Consider the following 9963-nt stretch of genomic DNA (forward strand, 5'->3'; position numbering starts at 1 on the left):
GGAGAGAAAACTCAGTCCAGGGCACAAGGGGGCCCTTGATTTCTAGCAGAAAGCAAAAGTAAGTAAACTCCAAATTCTTGGGCAGAGCTTGCGGATCCCTGCTCTTCTGCACTGCCTGTCGGAAGTGGCCGATGCCGTGGGAGGTGCTGGATCGGCCTCAGAAACCCACCTGGCTATTCTTCTCACTCCCGTCCGTCTTGACTTGGTCCCCCTGCCCCAGTGACAGCTCTGTGTGACTTAGTTTCCGCTGAACGTCAGGTCTTACAAAACAAACTCCTCTTGTTCTGCCAACTCTGACCTATCAGCATTTTTTTCTTTTAGTCAACACCCTTGATTCCATGACCTCTGGGCTGTCATCCAGAGAGTTAGGCATAGCTGCACCTGACTTTTCAGCCAGTGGTGAGATGTAAGAAAGTTAAAATGTATCCCTTAGGGGGCTGGCTTCTCCCCAGGGAGCATCTCTGGCTGCTGGGTGGACACATTTGGGGACCAATCCATGCTTTAGGCTCCTTGTCCCCTCACTTTGCAAAGAACAGTTCTCATTTTATTCTTTTTTTTCTATTTCTTGAGGCATGCTCGTGGTGTCCTGATCAGGCCTTTCATCCTATCCTACGATTTTGAAATTTCCTTTGGGCTTATATTTCTCCTGTAAAGTCCTAGAGAGGAGAGAGAATGATACAATGGAAAGAGGATTGGATTTAGATGCCGGCAGGGGCGGATCTGAATCCTACCTTCACCACCCACTTAATGCAAAAATGTGGCTTCTTAACTTCCTGTGTTCCATCTCCCTCACGTCCTAAATCCAGATTGTTCTGTTTAAAAACACCCGCCTCACTGGGCTGTTGTGGTGCTTCAGTAAGGTATCAGACAGAGGTCACCTCACGACAAGGGTAGGAGGTGATCCACAGGGATTAGTTTCCTTTCCCAGCAGCATTGAATGAATAAACTTAGAATAACAAGGCGATAAGGGCTGGGAAAGGTGAGCGGATTCAACATAAAGTAATTTTTAAAGGAGAGCTGGATTAGCTGGGGGGAGAAAAAGTATGGGTTGGAGACCAGGCCTATGAAATCCAGCCTTGGAAAGGGAAGGACAGAGAAGGGCTCCCGCATAGTTTCGGAATCAGGGCTAAAGGAATGGTAATGACCTTTTTAAAAGCAGGAACTCACTGAGTTCTGCCAGGGGCTCTCACTACTCTGACCAGACATCCTCCCGCGTTCTTGGCTATTTGGTTTCTCACTTGGTTAACTCGGATTCTCCGCTGATCCTGTGCTAGTTCTTTGAATACTTCTCTGGCTTTAATGACTCTGCTTTTTGCCTGATCCCATGACCCACCTTTGAACCTTTTTGAAGTGACTTTGAACTCAATTCTTTTCTTAAGTTGGCTTAAGAGACCACAGTCTCTCCATCCTTCTCCTTTAAATCCCACCTGACCTGGGTGCTGTGGTTCTTAGCTGTTCTGTCCCATTCTGATGAACATATTTTCCCTTTCCCATCCGTGGTCTCCCTTTATTTCTTTTCTCCATCTTTGCACATTGGCACGAGCCTCAATTTAATGGTGTTCAGGGGTTAGCTATGAATTACCTGATTCATTTTTTAAAAATTCATTTACTCAGTATGCATTTTTTGGAAACCAGATACACAAAGACCAAGTCTGTGATCCAAGGAGCTCTCAGTCCAATCAAGGAGAGAAACAAGTAGCAAATAATGATAGCAGAGTGTGATAAGGGTTGAGATACACGCCGAGTGCGATGGTAGGCATAAAGGAGAGAGCACCGCTTGGGGACAAAAAGAATTCTTAACGGATAAGGTGCTGTTTGAGTTGACCTGTCCTAAAAAAGTACTCTGTACCTGGTGGAGAGGGGAATAGAGGAAAGGCATACCAACAGCGGAAATGGGATATGTAAAAATAGAAGCCTGAGAACATTCTGTGCAGGGAAAGGCAAATACTGTGGGCTTAACAAGAGGTATGGGGAAGGAGTGGCAGAGAAGAAAAAGAAGAGAATGTTAACTGTGTAGGGTGGCGGATATGCTTCATAGCTTGATTTTGGTGATCATTGCAAAATGGATATACCTATGACATCATCAAGTTGTACACCTTCAATATAGACAATGTTTATTTGTCCATCATACCCCAGTAAAACTGAATGAAATCCTTTAGAAGAGCCCCATCTCTGAAGGTACGAAGTCTGAACTCAGTAGCATGCTTGGCTTACAAGCCCCTTCATCATCCAGTCGCCTGACTTCATACTCTCCCCTGGTCGCTGGGGGCTCCTACTTTTTGAAATTTCTCCTGAAGGTGTATTCTTAACTTGGGTGCAGGTATCAGAAGAAAATACCTATGCCTCTGCATCTTACTCAGTTGAATCTCTAAGATGTCTGGCAAATCCTGTCTGAGAAAAACCAGGTATTCCCCGGGAATGGTCACAGCTGTGGTAGAGTCCCGGCCATCGTGGAGAGACACCAGGGTCCTATCCTGCATGGCAGTAAGCAATCCCCAGAAGTGACTTCTTTCACATTGTCTTGTTTTTTGGTGTGTATTTAGTTTCAGGATGTTTCAGAAGTTTTCCACCCCAGATTCTTGGAAGATAAGGATGGGGCTGCTCTCTTTTTGCAAGGAGACTAAAATGGATGACATCCATTTAGAGGATTTCTGGCTTTCTCACTGTGGTTCTCAAACCTGGCAAATCAGCACACCCTCCAGGAAAGACTATTAGTTTGCTGTTGTTTGTTTTTAAGTGCGATGAAGACGAGAAGCCAGATTTGGGAACTGTGATGTGAGCAGTGGTCCTTTACACCAGAGGCGAGCTTTATGCATTTGCCCTTGCTCAAAATATGAGTGTCAGTTCTGGAGGTGTGGGGTCAAGCAGAACTATTGAAAAATAGCCCGTTGCTGATTTTTGGATGCCTAATGATAGTGGAGATCTTCTGATCTGTAGCAGTGATTTTAAAACATCTTTTATCCTACCTTCTATTTAAAAAAAAATTCAACAAGCATCCCTAATATTCAACTGTTTTATTTATTTGTAATCTATATAGACATGTATTTCTTTTTTTTTTTTAAGATTTTATTTATTTATTTGACAGACAGAGATCACAAGTAGGCAGAGAAGCAGGCAGAGAGAGAGAGGAAGGGAAACAGGCTCCCCGCTGAGCAGAGAGCCCGACGTGGGGCTTGATCCCAGGACCCCGAGACCATGACCTGAGCCAAAGGCAAAGGCTTAAACCACTGAGCCACCCAGGCGCCCCATCTTTTTTTTTTTTAAATTTAAGATTTTATTTATTTGAGAGAAAGGCTGTGTGAGAGAGAGCATGAGCAGAGGGAAGGGGTAGAGGGAGAGGGAGAAGCTGACTCCTCACTGAGCAGGGAGCCTGATGTGGAACTTGATCCCAGGAGCCCGGGATCATGACCTGAGCTGAAGGCAGACACTTAACTAAATGAGCCACCCAGGCATCCCTAGACATGCATTTCTTTATTAGAGTTGGCCCAAGGTATCCTCTTGCCACTCTGCCCCTAGGCTCCCACTTACCTGCCCTTTCCTCCCTGAGGGAGTAGAGGGGTTGTGGGAACAAAAAAAGAGAACCATGTATCACCGTGTCGTGGTTTTGTCTTTTTGTCTGTGAGGCACAGAGACACAGAATGGAAGACATAAAAATGGAGAGGAGAATAAAAACAGAGAGATGCCGTTCATGTGAGCAGAAACATTCTACTTAGGATACAAATATTTTTGCCTCTGTGGCTCCCTCAAGGCAGGGATGCTGAAGGCAGTAAAGTCATAGAGGCAAAACATTAAAAAGAAAAACAGAGTTAGGACAACAGTTTAATCCTATCCCTTTAGAGATGACCAAACAGCAGCGGAGAGGCTAGGACTTAGGAGAACACACTCCTAGCTCCTATGTGGGGGCCCCTGGGGGCTAGCCTCCCCCCAACTACTCAGGCTGCCGACCAAGGTTATTGAACACTTTAGATTGTCTGTGTTCACAATCTCATCACTATGCATACATTCAAGGTAGAATGCGTGTCCTTGTACAGGAAATATGCAAAGGGGATTATGACACGGACTCTGTCTCAAAAGAACTTGGGGAATTTACATGGAAATGGTAAAATAATATTCCAAATGCCAGGGAAATTCAAAGGAAAGTATGATCAAACGGGGCCAGTGACAGGCCGAGTTCTGAAGAGCCGAGTCTCGAGCTGCCCCTGGGTGCATGGTGTGGGTGGGCGTGGGAGATACATTTCCATGACTGGGGACCTGCATGCCACTCCTTAATAGCCAGGTTCCCTTCCTGACACACATACACGCCTGACAGCGGGAAGAGGAGCGCTTTGGGCAAGGAGGGGCTGAAGGTGAGCACGAAGCCTTGAGACATCAGCTCCGGCATGTGTGGGGGTGGTGGACGGCATCCCTACCTAAACAGCCTTCATTCACCCATGGAGCCAAGCCAACCCCACCAGAATCTTTCTGCACAACGTGCTTCTCCGACAGAGTGACCAAAGCACACAGAGATCTGGTTCCCCTCAGGAGTGGGTCTTGGATTTCTAGCTCCTGAAGAAGTGTTGTGTCCTCTTTGGCAGAAGCTATGGCGCCATCTTGTGGAAAGAAATGCTTCAAATCATACGCCTTTCCGTTTTAAAAAATCAATCGGGCAACTCATTCTTGGCCCCAGATCCTTCTTGGACTACACAGTTTCTGAGTAACAAAAGGCATCTCCTATATTCTCAGTCTTTGAAGGCTCCCTTAGCAGTTCTCCATCAGTGACAGCTTTCTTTTCTTTCTTTTTTTTTTTTTTAAGATTTTATTTATTTATTTGACTGACAGAGATCACAAGTAGGCAGAGAGGCAGGCTGAGAGACAGGAAGGGAAGCAGGCTCCCCGTGGAGCAGAGAGCCGGATGTGGGGCTCCATCCCAGGACCCTGGGATCATGACCTGAGCCAAAGCAGAGGCTTAACCCACTGAGCCACCCAGGCGCCCCAGTAACAGCTTTCTTATTTTCAGAAGAATTACATATACTTAGGATCCAATATTCTCCCTGGCTCAGACTTGTTTCTTTTAGGCTGTGTCCTGGGGTTTGGCTTTTAACCATGTCCCAAGGGATCTTGTGTTCTTTGAGTTCAGCAAAGCAACTCTAAGTCTGCAATGAGAATAAAGGAAAATACAAGAAGAAACACTGCTCCCGTGGCCCTTTTCTGTCTCCTCCAGGAGTTAGGCAGAGGAGGTCCCTTCATCTTTAAAGAGCTAATGCACTATAACGGGGAGCTCAGAGAAGGATTCGTAGCTATCACGAACTTACAGAAGAATCATTTCCTAGAAATTTAATTGGGTTCATCCTCAAGAGTAGGTTTCATTTTGGATAATAAGTTCATTGGCTCATTGACTAACTAATGAGACTTCTAAATGTGAGTGCTCTACCCTCCAGTGGCAGGAAACAATGCCCAGTCTCCTGGAATCTTCCCTTGCCCCAGGCTGGTCTGCATCCAAAGTGGAACTTCCCCAGGGTCTGTGACTTTAACAGGCTGTCCTTGACCTGCAGTGATGCAGTGAAGCATCCGGCTTCACTGGAGTTTAAGGGGGATTTTGCAGAATTTAAAAACTCTGTCCTAACGTTTTCAAAAATCTTATTTCAAAAAAGTCACACACTGACATGTTCCAAAATTTAAAAGTTACAAAAGTTTTCCTTCCACCCATGTCCCCCCTCCCCCCCACCCCCAGCTATCCATGTCCCCTCTGGTCACTCCAGTCTTGCAGGTGGTTTGTGAAATGCTTGCAAAAACATTCTGCGCTTACAGGCAACACATTACATCCATGATAGCCCACAATGTATTCTGAAACCTGCGGGGTTTTTTGTTTTTTGTTTGTCTTTTGTTTGTTTGTTTCAGGGGTTAAATATATACAGATTGTTCTGTTATATCTGGTTTATTTTTCAGCTGTGCCACATTCTGAATGGAGGTAGTAGCATAGTTGATCTAGCCAGTCTCCTATGGAGGTAGCCCGATGAGGTTGGCAGAACAAGCAATGCTGCTGTGAATGACCTTGGCATCTGTCGCTTTGCACACGTGCCAGTCCACCTGTAGGATATATTCCTGGAAGCTGACTTGCTGGGTCAAATGGTATGTGGATCTGTAATCATGGGAGGCATTGGCAAATCATTCCCTGTGGAGGTCACTCAGACCAAATTAAGGCAATGAATGACAAGCCATGCCCACACTACCTGTTTTTTTTAAACGTTTTGATCTTTGCCAACCCGATAGATGAAACACGGTATTTCAGATAGTTACCACGATGGTTTTCATAATTTCCTCGTTATGAATCGGATTATATGAACTCAAGTTTTTCACATGGCTCAGTCACCTAATCAATTCTCTTTCTCCAAAGCCATGTTGGTAAAACACTGATTTCTTAAAAATTTCATTTCTTGACTAGGTAAAAATGGCTCAAATGTCTAGCAGCTTTCATAGTATTCTTTGATGTTCTCTCCCACCTGCTTGTCCCCAGTGCTGGATTTACCATGTGTGAGAGAAAATTAAGCTTCAGAGCCCTACCAAGAGCCCCTTCTGAGGCTCTCGACTAATTTTGTAGTCCTAAATTAACGTTCTTTTTCTTAAAGAAGCTGCCTCAAATTTTATAAGCTTTAGCATGGATATGTTTCTGCTTGTCACCATCATCTTTGTTTCTAGCCTGCTGGTTTTCTTGAGTAATCCTCCAGAATTGTTTTATGCACATATAACCGCATATAAATATAGGGTGTTTATCCCTCTTCCAATGACCTTGACTTTACTCAATGTATCTTGGGGATTTTCGCCCAAGATATGAAGAACACCCATCTAAGATATGAGGAGCATCCCTAATACTTCTTGTTTGTTAAAAATTGCATGGTATGCCACCGCGGGGAGGTACGAGTCTTTACTTAATCAGCCTCCCTACTGGTGGAACTTAGTGTTTATTTGTTTTGTTTTGATCGTTTTCTAAATCTCCTGGCTGTTTCCAGAGACTTCAATGGCGGCTGAAAAATTTGGTGTGGCCACAGTTTTCAGAAGAAGTAACAATTACAATAGGTGAAATTGCAGTGGGAGTCCCAGCCTCCCTCCCTCCCCACGCTCTCCCGGTATTTAGGACTCTTGTAACCAGACAGATCCCCAAGCACTGGGGATTCACAGTGGAGCCAGTATAAGTACATCTGCATATGAAGTTTATCTATGATTGTGAAACCCAAGATTGTCTTGATAAAGAAATTCTGAGTATCTAAAGACAGTAGAGAGAGGTGATCGTAAGCCCAGGCTGCTGCTAAAATTATACGGAATAGGCGTTGGCTTCGCAAAAGGGCAAATAGCCCGTGAGGTCGTCACTCTCTCAGCAGAGCTGCCGCAGCCCACAGAAAGAAACCCGCTGCACACACACTAACCATCTGTTCTGCTGGACCTCACGGAGAAGGATCCAACTGCCCAGGCATGGAGTGCTGGATGTCTTCTGCACTCCAGAAGATTCGATCCCTTAGAACTTTCACTTGTGACCAACTTCAGTCATTACTTCCTCCTGTTCTTCCAGTTGGGTGCAAACACCACGGGGATATAATTTTGGATAGCTGGAAATTCAGCCTTTCCATTCCCCCTACCCTCTTAAAGTATCAGCTGTCCAGTCTCCCATCACAGCCTACTTTCTGGGTAGAAAAGATCATAAAACTGTCTAATTTGGGTCCCCCCATTTTTTTTAAAGATTTTATTTATTTATTTGATAGACAGAGATCACAAGTAGGCAGAGAGGCAGGAGGGCGGGGCGGCGGGGGGGAGCCGGCTCACTACTGAGCAGAGAGCCTGACGGGGCTCGATCCCAGGACCCTGGGATCATGACCTGAGCCAAAGGCAGAGGCTTTAACCCATTGAGCCACCCAGGCACCCCTGGGTGCCCCAAATTTAACCCTTTTGCCCAATTATATCTTTTTTTCAGACACTGTCCTTTGGCTCTTCTCTGGTATCTTCCTTAGAACTGAACTGTTCTCGATCTCTTTTACAAGGGGGTTGGGTAAAAAAGTACAGAGAGAAAGTAGGGAAGGGGAAAATAAAGATAAGAGAAGATAATTAATGAATCTCTCTACTATAGGACTAAGAGCAATGTTTAGAACTTCTCAGTTTAAAAAGTACTGACAAGGGGCGCCTGGGTAGCTCGGTGGGTTGGGACCTCTGCCTTCGTCTCAGTCATGATCCCAGAGTCCTGGGATCGAGTCCTACATCGGGCTCTCTGCTCAGCAGGGAACCTGCTTCCCTCTCTCTCTCTCTGCCTGTCTCTCTGCCTACTTGTGATCTGTCTCTCTGTCAAATAAATAAATAAAATCTTAAAAAAAATAAAAAATAAAAAGTACTGACAAGTATATTACCTTTTCTGAAACTCACAATGTCCCCTTGGAACAGACAGGATGTGCGGTGTCTTATCACCATGCCTAGACGGGGAAGCAAAACAAGGATACAGCTGAGTGTGGCATATCTCAACCTGGGTTTCCAGGATTACCCACTATATTGCAGCGTGATGGCTCAGGTTTGATACTGATACAGTCCCTCAGGAAGTGCCCTGGGGAGCAGTACTGAAGAAGGGTCTTGGGGATTTGCCTGGAAGCTTTGAGTTGTATTTCACATAAAAATTGAAGATAAAAAATAGATTGTATATATCAGTGGGGGTGTTGCTTTTGAAGATCTGTGGAGGAGGCTCACGTCTCGATTTCTTCTCTCAGTACTCTCTAGAGTTTTGCTGTTGTCCTGAAGAACCGCAGAGCTAGAAACATGGGTTCTCTGAGAACTTATGGCAGAGACTGGTAGATGTTTATCGAACCGGTTTCCTCTTATTCCTGGGTACCTGTAGAGACCATATCTCCGAGAATGCCTTGCATTTTTGTGTGACTATACTGATGTGAGAACCAAAGGCAGAAGGAAAGGGAGATAAAATTACATGTGCTTATAACCTGCAGCCCATTGACAAATACTCGAGATAGGCAGATAATAGCATTCCTCCAGGATCCTGAGTCTTCTTTGACACAGGAAAGTCCTTTTGGAACCTCCCTTATCTTTACTTCTCCCAAAGCCAAGGTATATTATCTGTTGCTCCTCACAAAATTGGAGCAGCAGGCCGCGGCGGCGGCAGCCCTTTCTTCCCACGGGGCCTGCCCCCGTGCTTTAACATAGCCACCTTTTTGCACCAAAGACGTTTCAAGAGTTCTTTCTTGGCCGTGGACTCTGGCCCTCACCAAACACACCAACATTCCAACAACTACATCTGATATGACCAAGTTTTAGACATTGGGATGCGGGCAAAAATGCCCAGTCCACTTTTAGGTCAGGCCCCCTGAAAGCCACCATGCTTTTTCTCCTTCCAACATCCAGGACAAGCTTGAGAGCCACATGGAAAGGAGGAGGGCTGCCTTCCACAAGGTGTAAGGACCTGGGTTGCTTTTCTTTTTCTTTTTTATAAAAATTGCAACACTAACACTTGATTACTTTAAAATTTTCTAATAATGTATTATTTCCATAGTACGCTTTCCATTTTGAGAGTCAACCCCTTTAACCTTTTAATGGTTATCATTTTGAACATTTTCCTGTGCCTTAATATGTCTGTACACACGCATGCACACACACAAATAACTTTTTTCCTAGATGAATGAGAAAATACTACATCACTATGACTTCTTTTACTCACTTATTTTTAAGAGAACCTTCCCTGGACATTAGAGAGAGAAAACTTCTTTTAATAGTTGCATAATACTTCATGGTATAGATTTATAATGTTTTATTCAATGGACCCACCATTGAAGAATATTAGCTTATTTGCAACATTTTGCCATTGTAAGTAATTCTTTGATTTAAAATAAATATACATGTATATATTTTGCACACATATATGAATATTTCTGCAGGATATGTTCCTAGAATTGGAGTTGTTGCATAAAAAGGGTACAAACTTCGGGGTGCTTGGGTGGCTCA

Source organism: Lontra canadensis, unplaced genomic scaffold, assembly GCF_010015895.1.
Source record: "Lontra canadensis isolate GAN:19392208 unplaced genomic scaffold, GSC_riverotter_1.0 scaffold2, whole genome shotgun sequence".
Lineage (NCBI taxonomy): Eukaryota > Metazoa > Chordata > Mammalia > Carnivora > Mustelidae > Lontra > Lontra canadensis.